Here is a 14,446-nt window from a genome sequence, read left to right as displayed (position 1 = left end):
CCCCGCTGCCTCGCTGCCAGCTTGGCCCGTCCTCCGTCAAGCCTCGCCGCCGTCCGCCATCTTGTTTCGCCTGGGGGCAGCAGTACGACGCTGCGTCTTCGGGAACGCCAGTTCCGATTCCTCTCGTTCCAGCGCCGATCGGGGTCGGAATCGCCTCCCCCTCCTGGGTGTGAGTTTGGCTCTTGGTTGGGTCGGGAATATAGGTCGAGTAAAGGATCTGGGCCAGGATCGGGACGGGAGCTCCACACAGTCACGTCTTTACGCCATCAGCGCTGGCCACGCCCCCTCCTGACCACTGGTATAACCTCCTTTATAATCCCTTTTGCAAGAGCAAATGTTTTCCAACTCAGGCACACGTGATCACTCAGATTGTTTGCATATGTCGTTGTTTCACCACATTTATTTTGAGTTTCTATATCTACAATTACATAGTCAATATGTGAAGATGATTTCCCATTTTCCCATTTATAGATAGCTTACCGGACTTTCGCATCTTTACATTTCAATAGTGTTAGTTCATGTCTCTGCAAGAATTTTACCCAGTCCTTGTTCTGTTCTTGGGAGTTGTTATATTGCATATGTAGATCTTTCGCGTTTAGGTCTCCAGCTATGATTATTGACCAGTTTTTGTTTAGTATTCACCACTCAATCATACCATCTTCTATGTTCTCGATTTTCTTTGTACAGCTACCACCCAGTGGAGCATATACGTTAAACAGTAGAATAGGCTGCCTTGGGAACCCTGCCAACCTTAACATAGTTGGTAAAAATGTAAAAAGATGTTGGTTCCTTTTTTATCTTTTCTAGTTTATGCTCTGCTCATACACCCACTGTGAGGCCCCCTCTTGGTCTACCAAGGGCTGATTTTGTAGCAAAATTAAACTCAAGATGGTAGCCATGAAGGTAGGAGTTTGTACACCATGTCTCTTGTAAAAGAAACACATCGTGTGATCTTAAAATCTACAAACCTTCGGAGAGAAATGAATTGTTCCAGGACACCCAGGATAGTTCCTACGTTTCCCTTTGCTCCATTGCTCACACCAACTGGCTGCCAGCTGACCATTTCCCAAATGTGTTCTGTTACCCCTTTCTCTCCCTCTCTCTCTCTCTGTAGTTCCTTCAGGGCTTCCCTTTCTGTTGATTTCTGTTCTGCTTTACATCCAGATAATAAGAGAATACTCACCACTGTGTTGTATTATCTTTTTCTTTTTATGACAGAATCAGAGATAAAGCCACCCTTGTGAATAGGTGTGCGTCCGCCTTTAAAAGCACTATTGTAACAGCTGATGAAAATCTCAAGACCAATTTGTCGGGCTCCCCCATCTCGGCAATTTGATTCCTATGTCCCGTGATGCAATCAGACTAAATTCTGGAAATTCACCAAAAATGTTCAACAATTCTGAATGGTTTAAGAAGGGACTTTCCGCTGTTGGATCAATTTCTTCGAAGAGAGCCCATAGGCCCATATATTCCTCGTACATATTAGATATCCCAGTTTGACACAGTGTTACTGCTTCTCTGTTCATATTATCCAACATTTTATTTCCAGCCTCACCTTTTCTTAGTTCTTGTAAGGTTTCAAGGATCTGTTCTTTGTTGGGCTCTAATGCTAAGGGTGTGGACGCTTTTGTTACAAAAGGGCCTTTTAAGATTGTTGTTCTTATTGTACCATCCAGTAAGCAATCTGTTATCTTTGTCGCACTTAAGGTGGTTTGAACCTTTGTTTTTCAATCCCTCGGTCGTCTTGGGCGAGACGATTTTTCTGGGCGAGATTGGGTGAATGGGAATTGCAATGCATGACGGGGCCATTTTGGCCCATTAATACATCATTTTTTAAGTATGGAACCGCAACCACACGAACCGCTGCCGTCCCACTTACATTAGTATCACTCAAACATTGACGACAATCTATTTTCTTTCTACTGATTTCTCAATGACAGAACCCTTAAGGTCCTGTCATGCTGACCTGAACTCCCAGCATCCACATCATTGCAGGGAGTGTGTTGCATGTTCCCGGCACTAATGTATGCAAGAGGGCTGGTCAGCAGATCATTTGTACTGCAGAAAACCCCCTTGGAAATGCATAGGCCGTCTTTGTGAATAAGGTTACAAATGCATTTCTCAAAATAATGGAAATAACAAAAAGGCATTCTCTGCACATTTTTTATTTGCATTAGTTTTGAATTTGGCACTAAAAGTGTTTTTTTTAAATTTTTGTGTTTCGTCACCTGCAACGAAAGTTCATTTTTAAATCTTTTGTAAAAAATACAGCCATGTGCAAGTCATTGGTCATTTAGTGTCTTTGCTTCCTTTGAGAATCCCTGGCAGGAATGGGTAAGGCAGTTAAGTTTACACTTTTAACATGTGCTGGCAGGAAAAGGTCTGACCTTTTCAACCAATGTTTACAACAACATTTCATGATCAGGACAATGAGCTGAACCTGAATATTAGACCCGAATCAAAGGTTCACTTGAACACAAATTACCTGAATGCAGTGAAAATGCAGGCGATTGGTGTTTTAGCTGAATTCATTCACCCAGGCTTATTAGCAAGTGGTCTTTCTTGTCTCTACAACACAGTGTTTTAGGCTTGTGTTACGTCAAACAATTTTTTACATTTCCTAAAATTCCCTTTTTTGCATTTATTGATTGCATAGGATCTCTTTTTGTTCTTTCTAAATCCTCTTGTCCCCATTCAAGTTTTTAAATTTTTTTCCGCTGTAAGTGGAAGTTTTCATTTTTGTATGTCCGATAGCCTGCAATACTATTTAGATAGGATCAGCACAACTTGGACACGCTAATCTCAAGCTGATATCCCCTTCCTTAACTCTGTCACTACTCTCCTCTCCTGGTCGAACCACGCTCTTTCCTTCCATCTGGAGCTCCTGGGATTCCCCAATATACCCCTGTCTGCACTGCAAGCCTCCTGCTCGTCATTTGACTGATGAACTATCAAGTGTTGCTTTTGACGCCCCTTTCACTCCCCCCACTCCTACTATTCACTCACACCATCTCCGCTCTGCACATCTCCTCTTGACATCCTTTCCTCTGCCAGGAGGATCTGCGGGATGCCTGCTTCCAAGTGCAATAGTTGGTATGATTCCTACCTAGTCTCGCTGAAGCACAAGTGCAAAGTTGCAAAACAGAAGTGGCTTGCTTCCAGCACATCCTCTGACAAACTGGCCCTTTGCCTGCTCCAAAGGCAATACACACACCATCCGCGGCAAGAAACGGGCCGATACCCAAGCCTGCATCTCTGGGGCCACAAACACAGCTTAACTTTTAAATATATGTAAGGAACTTACCAATCCTACTGCAGTCTCCACTTCTCTTTCTTCCCAGGGCCTCTGCACAGCAATTGCCTCCCATTTCACAACTAGAACTCAGGACATCCTGTCCTCGCTCTCCTCTAATTACATGCAGGCCTCCTCTTATCACACATCTCCCCCTTACCCTCTTGTGACCCTGCCCAGTCTCCTCCAAGCAGGTTCTTCCCTGCTCCTCCAGAACTAAGGACAACATTGCCTCTCTCGCTTGCTCTTTGGCAGAGTTCTGTAATCACTCTTGCCACTGGCTCCTTCCCTTCACTCCTCAGGCACTGCCTTGTTGCCCCCCCCCCCAAACAAATAAAAAAGCTACCCCATCTTGGAGAGGTTGGTCATTTCCCAACTTATTCATCACACTGAATCTGTTGGTTGCCTCCACACCCACCAGTCTGGCTTCAGAGGCACGGAAACTGCTCTCCTGAACACCCAGAGGACATGCTCTGAAACCTTGACTCCAACTCTCCCTCCACTCTCATCCTCCTCTATCTGTCCTCTGCCTTTGACAAAGTCATCATTCCATGCTCATAAATCGGAACCATGATACCTTGAGCATCACAGACCGGGCACTGGATTGGTTGCCTGCTTTCCTCTCGATTCAGCCCCCTGAAGTGCAATTGGGTCTTTTTCTCTCCACTGCCTCACTCTCGACCTAAGGGCCCTCAGGGCTCTATCCTCTTGCCGTGGTTTTTCAAAATTAACCTTGCCCCACTTGCCTACTTGATCTCCACCTTCTCTCCTCATTTCCAATGTTAGGCTGATGACACAGCTCTCCTCTAATCTTCCCTCTACTTCCTCTCTCATTTCTGACTGACTGTTTTTAGGCATGGTGTGCTGCTAACAATCTCTTCCTTAAAACCAGAAAGACTGGGATCCTTTTCATTAGGACTCCTACCCACCTGCTTCCCTCCTATACTCGGTCCACCCTCCTCTGAGGCGAGAAACATGGGTGTCATCTTCAATTCCCCTCACTCCTTCTCACCTCAAATCACTGACCTTGCCAAGAAGGCCCACTTTCAGCTTCACCCACCTTCTCGGAGGCATTCTTTCTTTACTCACCTTCCCCAGAAACTGTCTCCAGAGCTCTGGTTCTCTCCAGGCTAGATTACTGCAAAAGCCTCTTCGTTAATCTGCCTCTTTCCTCCCTCCACCCCCTTCAACTAATCCAGAATAGGACTGCAAGACTTCTCCTTAGTCTCAAATCCAGGGACCGCATCTCTCCAGTACTAAAAGCTCTCCACTGTCACCTGGTGGTTACAAGGATCAAATTCAAGACACTGCATCATCCACAAGGCTTTCTGTGGCCTGGGACCCCACCATATCCAATGTACCCTCTAAATACCTCCCTTTTAAAGTCCTCTAGCTCCAACTCTGCAAATCAGACATTTCTCCACACAGAGAGTGTGGGGGGAGGCGTAGATCTTTCTTTGGCAGAGGCCTCTCTTGGGAACAGCCTCCCTGGCCCTCTCAGTTTTGAGCCAGACCTACTCTTGGATTCAGACCCACCTTCGACCACTCTTCCCCCACATCCCCTTTTACCAGCACTTGCCCTTAGGCACCCTTCCCCCGACTAGCCTCCTGTAGCTGGTCCACCAGTCCTCACATTAGTTATCCCTTACCCGCTTTTCACACTGGCACTTGCCCTCCTGGCTCCCTCAGCACTTGCACAGCTTGAGGCCCCTTCCACCCGGCACTTCTCCCTCTTCACCCACTCCCTATCCCATCCCTTTGTCCTGATTTACCCCCTACTCTTCTTGATACAACACTTGAACGATCTGAATGTCACAAGGCCTAGTAGGACTGTTATTTTTATTGAATGGTTAAGTTTGATACCAAACTTTTTCACTCAAATAATCATTTCATTCCAAAGTAAAATCAAGGTTAGAATTGTACTTGTCATTATTAGATTGAGTTCCCAATGTGTGTTTATTCCAGGCGATTCAGTTCAGAGTTCATCGTTATTCTGCAATGTTGGTATACATTATTAATTCCCAGAACTGAATGATTGTGTAGATTAGTTTCCTGTGATTTCCTGATAAAGTTCTTGACCACTGCTCTTTGGGTTCAAGCGAAATAGTTTGTTGTGGCCACATATTCTGAAGCAGTTGTCTTTTGTTATTCAATACTGCGCACTCCATGATGACATGATATAAGGTCTTGACCTGGGTTTTGTTTCAGCAGAAGCGACAGAAGAGGTCCTCTGGCAGTTGTTTAACCATAGTCAAACGTACCCTGGTTGGTAATATATTCAGTCATAATCTTAAAAACTGATCTCTCATTCTACAATCTGGGAACTGTTGGAGATACTGTGGCAATTGGTGAAGTGCACACAGTGTCATGGGTTAATGACAATGTGTAGGTTGCATTTTGTTTAATCTTACTTATCCAATCGTTTCTTTATAAGATCACTAGCATTTTGTGGTCCGTTTACGAGCATTTCAAAGTTAATTTCCTCCCGCTCTAGTAGTTTCTGGCAAGTATCTTTCCATGTTTGTAGCACTGTTGAGTTGAGTTTGTGGTTGGACATTTTGTGCGAATAATATCAATTAATGGTAAAATGTCTGTCAACCGAGTCTTTCTGAATGACCCGAGTCTTTCAGTTTGTTTCTCTTGCGATTGCAATCCTAATTCATAGCGTATTGGCAGGGCTGGAAAATTAGTTGGCAAGGATAAGATTTTCTGACATATTATTCTTTTCAGCATCATCCACATTGCTTGGTGTGCATTCAACATGGATTCTGCGCCATAGGTCATTATGGCCATTATATTCGGTTTATAGAATGCCATCACTGGTTTTAGTGAGCAGGTTCCATACTTGGCATGTAGCATCTTTGCTTGGTGGGCCAATGATAAATCTTTTCTTTTTGTTTTTTCTACCCATTGTTTTTCTGTTTGATTGATTTATCATTAGTCCCAGATATTTGATGGATGTTACAGTTTCAAGTTTAATTCCATTCAGAAACAAAACTGGGGCTTTTTGTTTGGCATAGCTTGTTAACGTCATTACTTTCGTTTTTGTAATGTTCATTTTTAAATAATTTTTCTCAATGTATACAGCAAGGTGGTTGATGCTCCTTTGCAACCTACTTTCGTTTTATCGAAAAAATACCAGGTCATCTGCATATAATGTGTGTGGAACTTTAGTTTGATTCAATTTAGGTGGATGTGTTAGAATAGTTAATTGATGTTCTTGAAGGTAAGAAATATATGTATAAAAAAACAGGATAGCTGCTAATGGGCAGCCTTGCTTCAAGCCACTCAGTGTTACTCTGGTAGAAAGATGGCCAGTTTGTGAGAGTCTGACTTTAATTGAAGTATTGCTGTACAATGCTTGTGTTGTAGAATGTCATTTGGGCAGTTCCATAGCCTGAGTTTTTCCCCAGAGTTTATATCGGTTTGTGTCAAAAGCGAATTCCAAATCATAAAAATACTGCATGGGTCGTTTTATCTCTGATAGCTTCCAGTTTTACTAGATTTAACAGGATCAAACTGATGTTTGTTCCTGCATTTTTTACAAATCCTGTGTGTCTATTATGAAAACTCCCTGCATCATTAGCCTATTTTACCAATTTCTGTAGAAGAAGCAACACAAAGACTTTGCCCATCGGGTCCAACAATGTTATGGGCCGATCATTTCTTGCCAAGTGTCTGGCCCCTTGTTTATAAATTGGTATCAAAATAGACATCTTCCATGTCCAGGGTATTGGGTAAGTTCTCTAAATTGCTTTGAAAATTCCCAAGCAGATGTTTGCCCCAAGTTCTGGATTTTGCTTAAGGTGGGCGTCACTGAGTCAGTCTGGACCGGGGGCCTCAACGGGTTTAGTTTTAATCTTTTCTAGTATATCGGATTGATCCCATGCCAGCTCCCACTTTGCTGTGTCCCGATATTCTTCTAGGGCTGTTACATGGTTATGTAGGGAGGCAAAATGTTGAATACAATCCTTCTCAGAAACATTTTGGGTCATTGCTGTTTGTTGGTTATTTTGTTCATTAAGTAATGCCCATAGGTTTCTGGTGTTCTGATTCAGTAATGCTATCAGCATCTTTTTGGGCTGGAATTATTTTTAATACAGTTATGATACTGTTTCCATTTCTGTATCAAGAGGCTCTGTTTCACTTGGTGCAAGTTCTTATTTAATTGTCTTTTCTTTGTTGCTACAAGAGTATTATATGCATGGGTAGGATTTTGGCTAGACAATTTATTAAACTTATTTAATTGATTAAACGGTTTTAGGATCGTCCTGTAATCCGGATTGTCATTTTGTTGTCATAGCGTATTATTAAGCTTCTCCGTAGGCTAGGAAGTTGCATCTGTTATTCTCAAGCGAGTCATGCCATTGTTTAGCTCCAAATTTGGAATTTTGATTTTTGGTTTTATAAATAAGTCTGCCAACCATTTGATTGATAGCTTGTTATGATCACTATTTTCAGTTGACACGTTAGAAAAATTCAGTATTTTCCGAGCCATTCCCTCAGAGATGTATGTTATCCAGGATTGCTCCAGATGAGTGTCCTTTCCATGTATATTTGGGATCGGTTTGATTCAATGTCTTCTCATTAATTAATGTAAATTGTCTTTTGTTCATTTTCTTTACCCACACCCTTGCTTTAAATGCTTTTTCTTGTGTATCAAGTTGACTGCCATTTCCTGCGAATAGGTGGATATTACATCTCTGCATACAATAAAGTCCATTTGAGTACATTTCAAGCGCATGTTGTCAATTGCCGTAAACATTGATAAAGGCCATGGGACAGACGGCTAAAGGATTCCAATATAAGTTAAGGATTCCTAAAGTCTTTGTTCCTTTCTTGCTCAGTGTCTTGAAATTTATGTTGTACAATTGTGATTTGTATCCATGAATTTGGATATTGTCTGAAGTATTGCCATTGAGCCATCTAATTTTATTAGAGATAACAGACCAGCAGCTGGTCCGCCTTTAGTTTTTGTAATTGCCATATTGATGCATACCTCGTATCCTTCATAGATTGGGGCAAGGTAATGCCATGTTTCCTGCAGGTAAATAATTTGATCTGTAAATTGATATGTTCGATCTTTAACATATGGCTTAAGCCTCGTGTTCCAGCAGCAGAGTGCTATCCTTTTAATTTCGTTAGCTGCTTGTTGTTATTCATTGTAGGTTTGATTTTATGCACCACAGCTTTCAAGATAGTCATATTGGTGTCTAATCGGATGTCGTGAGAAGCTGCTTTGTTAATCTTCATATTGTTTCCTACTTTTTCTCATCGTTTACACACACTGCTGGGCTTTTTGACAGTACCTTCTGGATTCTCATGAAGGAATTAGTTTGACAGCTAAAGCCCAGGTTAAATAGAGCATGTGCATTATTCATCACCTTTTCATGTACACTCGAGGTTTATAGACTGTCAGTTTTGTCATGGTGGCCAAAATCTACAATTTTTATATCTGTTGACGCAATTGTTCTTAATTGTGGAATAGCTTGCAACAATCTCAGAATATTCGTTCTGTCGAGTATCAGGCCATCAGGTTTCGGTGCTATACGGTCCATTAGTATCATATTCCCTTGGATGGATGTTCTTGGATCAACAAAAATCGGGAGACAGATTGGCACACCTGGGGATTGATTTGCAGTATTGCATGATTCTTCATGGGTTATGTTGTCATCATTTCCGCTGCATTCTTCAACCAGCAATTCGTCCGAGATATTGCTATATTCATAATCAGAGAATGACCATCTGAGATGCTTTGTCCCGAAAGCAAAAGTCTGTGTGGATTCACTGTTTCTTCATATTCATCTATTACAACTACTGATGTCACCTCTTCGATGCAGTTCTTTGCTTTTGGTATGGATTGCGCGATAGGTCCTCTTGTTTTAATTTTGAATTTCCCAGCATCATTAGGGTTCTTAAGAAAGCCTGAGAGCTTCTTTTTGCATTTTTCTTATTCCTTATCTATATCGTTGGGGTCTTTATCTTTTGGTTGTGTTGGCTTACTTTTGGGTCCATTCGTAGGTCGGTCAAATATTGAGAAGGATTCCCAATTTTCCATATCTGCTTGTTGACCAGTTTGTCGAGGTCCTTTATTGTTTTGCCATCAGGCTTGTTATTTTTCTACTGGTTGTTTCCATGGATGTTTCATTGGCACTAATTTCTCCAAGGTTATTTCTCTGTGTATTCTGTGGTTTTAACTATCAGTTTTCCGTAGGTCGTTTATTCCCATCAGATTGAGTACTTTTTGGAGCATCAAATGGCATAATCAGTGTTATAAGTGTATCCGTTTTGGTGCCCAGGTTAACTTTTTTTTTTCTTTGTTTGTCTGCTTGTATCTCTAGCATGTTGCCGTGATCTGGGCTTTCTCTGCTCCATCATTGCTGGCTATTTCGAACAGTCTAGTCGGCCATTGGTATGAAGCCTCCGCTTCACATTCAAGCCTTGTTCATAAAACCCTCCATGGGAGCTCATTTAGATTGGATCATTGCCAGGAGGGTAGCCTGATCTGATAATTGTCAGCTAGTGTTTCATATAATTTTAAGAGCGGCAATTATGCATGCGTTGATGCCATGGTCATGATATTTTATAGTTCCATCATGGATGTTGGCATCGCTTCTCTTGGTACTTCATTTGCATTATTACACCTGCATGTAGAAATAGTGGGCAATTCCTGTTCCTGTTCTCTCTCGTCATGATAGAACTTTAGTTTTTATTTGATGGCGAATTCACTGTAGGATTCAGTTGGGGTGGCTGTATATTCGATCCTAAGTGGGGGTGTTGATGTAAGTGCCTTTAGTTTTTTGCAAATCCGCAAGCTCGCGCAGATCGAATATAAATGCTCTTTTTTCTACGGTTCCCATAATATCTTCCATTTCTTTGAAGTCCAATGACAGTCCCTGCACTCCTGGTTTTTTGCTTTCCCAATGTCAACGAGTACCTTTTGTTTTCGTCGTATTTGGTCTGCCATTTGAGTTTCACTTGTAGAGCCTTATTCTTTTGGGTTATCACAGTGATACCTATTAGTGTCCAATGCATCACGCAGTCTATCATGCTGCGGAGGTTTTTAGTTTGGGCAACTCATGGGACATTCTGTGCCATGTTCCATTTGTCATCACTGTTAAGGCACCTCTGGAATCTATTACTTCAGGTTGATGTTTTTCGTCCTTTGTTAAATTAGCTTCTAATTGTGTCAGCATGTTTAATCTATTAGATATTTCTGGGTCTATGTGTTAGTTTCCTTCTAGTAACACCACCCTACTTTGTTAGCACAAGATTTCATGTGCTGCTATAATCGTGCGGGATGAGCGTACTGTCTGCATTAGTTTGTGGATACCGGAACCTATCAATGCACGAGGTTATTAGTTCTTCGCCTGCCGCAACACACGCATGCGCAATGACTCACCTTATCTGGTCTTGATTATGTTGTTGTGGGCACAAGGATTCTTCAGAGCGAGGCAATGGTATGTGAGGGAGGGGAGGTAGGGCAGGGGATGTAGTAGCAGGGTGGTTTTGGTCATGTGCCTTGTTGCCGGGCACGCAGCTACCAGTCGATTTGTCCAACATTGCTGCCGTGCAGGCGCCCTTGCCGCCTCCTCAGACTCTGCTGACACCGCTCCATGGGTCAGCTGGGGATTTTATATGTTGGCTCCTTCTGGATAATAAAACCAGTAGACAGACCAATGTCCTTGTGCAAATAGTGGCAGCACGAAACACGAGTAGAAAGCACGTCGTCTCCTCAGTCTCCCATCACTCTGCTGACTCCATGTCTCCTCTGATATGGTGGTTTATCCTCTGTCCCCCAACTCACCACCATCTTTTGTTTTGGGACGCCAAGAAACACTTGCTGTATAGGCACCATACAAATGTTCAAATCCTATTATATTGGGATCACAGTTATTTGGTCTGGCACAACATCTGCTGAATGCATGTGTGTTTTCCACTGCTTTGGCCTTCACCTATAATATGCATGTGGAGTGCTCAGTGCTTTGGTCTTTTCCCTGCGTCTACAAAAGCAAGAATGGCTGTTATTTGACCTTCACCTAGGTCTGCATAATACACATTGGTATCTCACTGCTTTGGCAGTCACTTAAACATGCACTTAGTAATGGAGGTGCTTTGACATTTTCAAATACTCAGTTAACACACTTAGGGCTTTCATCAGTTGCACCTTCTCCTGCAAACTGAACATAGGGTTCAGTGCTCTGGCTTTATCCCACACCTTATAAATTCACATGGGGTTCAGTGTTTTGAAGAGTACGCCAGCCTTCTCCTGCACCTACAAATTGCACATGGTGTTCAGCACTTTGGCCTCCTACAAAATGCGCTCATGGTTCTTTCTTTGTCCTTCACCTATTCTTAGGAAATGCACTTGGGTTCTCAGGGATTGGTCCTTCTCCACCTACAAAATGCATATGAGAGCTTTTCACAATACTTAAAGAGGTTGAATCCCCAATTCAAGTGCCTGACTCATGTATCAAAGATAAAAACTGGTGCACGGGCATACAAAATGCCCTAGCGTACAAAATCTCTTCCCTTAAGACTAAGATAAACATTAAAAAAGAATCTCTGCTCGCCTCTACTAAGCCGAGTACCGGCATCCACAATAAGGTTCACCTGACCCAATCAGCTCCCCCAGCACACAACCCCCACTTTAATTTCCACAAAGTATCTACCAAAGAGGTAGAAAATACCATTCTTACCCTCAAACCTTCAAATTGCCACGGAGACCTATGCCCCGCTCAACTGATAAAGGATGCAGCCCGTGATCTCGCACCATTTATTACCAAACTAATAAATGCGTCTTTCAAATCGGGCACCGTACCTAATAACTTAAAACAGCCTTGGGTCCACCCTCTGCTTAAAAAAAACGAATTTAGACCCATCCACTCCAATTAACTACCGCTCCATCACCACAGTACCGTTCCTTCTTAAAATCCTCGACAAAATATCTTACCAACAGATCCAACATTACCTTGAGCACTTCCATATCCTAGGTGCCCAACAATCTGGTTTTAGGCCAAAGCATGTAACCGAAACTGCACTTATAGATCTCAAAGAACAAATAGTCGAGCTGAGAGACCAGGGTAAGACAGCACTATTGCTACTCCTTGATCTCTCTGCGGCCTTCGATCTGGTCGACCATGAGATCTTGTGCAACCACCTACAAAAAGCTGCACACTTCTCTCAAGAAGCAACCAATTGGATCCAATCCTTCCTTAACAATCGCACGATGAGAGTCTTCTCATTGTCAGCAGCAGCCGACCCTACACCTATCACTTGCGGCGTGCCTCAAGGATCATGCGTCTCCCCTACACTTTATAACATCTTCACAAAGCCTCTCTTTGACGATCTAGACGATCTGGGTATCACCTACACTAACTACGCCGATGATACCCAGATCCTCATCCCGTTGTCGGGGGATTATGACAAGGATTTGGCCTTCGTTAATAAAGTGTACCTCATCATCCAGGCATGGATGGCCTCACACGGTCTATGCCTGAATGACGACAAGACAGAACTCCTTATTCTTGGATCAACTCACTACCTCAACAAGCTGGGCCACAAATACTCATTCACAATTGACGATAACAAGATCAATGTAGCTAAGGAGGTTAAAACCCTCGGCTTCTATCTAGATTCCTCCCTCACCTTCAACAAACAAGTGAATGCAATGGCCTCCGCCACCGCGTACACTTGCAAACTCATTAGGGCAGCCACACCCTTTCTCTCCCCCACCAACTGTACTACCTTGGCCAGAGCACTGATCCTGTCCAAGTTGGACTATTGCAACGCTCTATATCTAGGATGTAACAAATACATCTCAAACAAAATCCAAATCCTCCAAAATAATGCCCTTAGAGCGGCCCTCAGTATCCCAAAGAAAGCCCACATCTCTGACTCCAGAAGATCCGTCAACTGGCTATTCACCAAGGACAAGATATTCCTTAAATCGGTGTCTGATTCACAAATGCCTCCACCAAGCAGCCCCTCAATACCTCATCTCCAGATTTACTAGTCCCTCCTTCTCCCGCCCCGTGAGAACGGCCAATACCAACCTTCTTCTGGTGCCCAGGTTCAAACGAACTATGTCTGGAGGCAACAGCTTTCCAGTTAAAGCAGCGCAATTCTGGAACTCCCTTCCCCCTACCACCAGTTCAGAGCCAGAACTATCCACTGGCTTAAAACACTCGACTCATACCGACCTTCCGTTGCCTTGATGCGCCACTACCACCTGGCTTTTTACCTCACTGTATGTAAATATGTATATAGTATTCCTTATAGTGTACATGTTCCTCCCTTCCTATTCGGCGTGATACGTCCCGCACTGTAACCGCAGCGGGACCTCACCCTATTGTATGTAATTAAGTTCTTGCAACCCTCTTGCTGCCTTGCGCCTGGTTACCCCTGGGTTTGGTGCGCACTATAAATAAATACAAATACATATGGGTTATTTGCCCTTCTCGTACACTTAATATACATGGGTCAGTGATTTTGCCTCCTTGGCCTCTGAAATGTATGTGGGGTTGTCAGTGCTTCAGCACCGCCTGCCACAAACGGGATTCCCCAAACCCTACTAAACAAATTCTATGCTAATTCCTTAACTCTACCTATGCCTCATTATCGATGTAATTTTACTCTAACCTACAATATTCTAGCTACAATTCCCTTCTCCAATAGACCTGACCCCCTCATGCCTCTTTAAATGGCAACCATCGACTGTGCCAAGGTTTTGCTCACGTTCCTTCATATAGCCACAATTGATCCCAGTAAAACCAGACCAATGAGAAACACATGTAGTTTGATCTTTGCACACACTATCCCACACTTACTTCTGATGCACCCCATGTCATTTCAGTGTAGAAAAGTGCAAAATATTTAGGCTGCTAATCAATTAGTTCTGTGACTGTGCTCCAGGTTTCATTTATTTAGGTTTACAGCATGCATGGACTCAATTTGTATCGATGGCAATTGGTAGTCTTGATTTGCTCAATAGGTATGGCATCTGATCTCATCTATATATAGGGGAAAAGGAGAGTTTGTCTAGTGTAGTCTCTGCCACTTATGGATTTTATGAGCAGGTGGGGGGACAAGGTCATCTTCTAAAGGCGGTGGCTCACTATCCTTGCATGAAATTATGCCCTTAAAATCCATCTC

Source organism: Ambystoma mexicanum, chromosome 1p (genome assembly GCF_040938575.1).
Source record: "Ambystoma mexicanum isolate Mex_15411 chromosome 1p, UKY_AmexF1_1, whole genome shotgun sequence".
NCBI lineage: Eukaryota > Metazoa > Chordata > Amphibia > Caudata > Ambystomatidae > Ambystoma > Ambystoma mexicanum.
The sequence above is the reverse complement of the archived record's forward strand: the minus strand, read 5'-3'. Positions refer to the sequence as shown.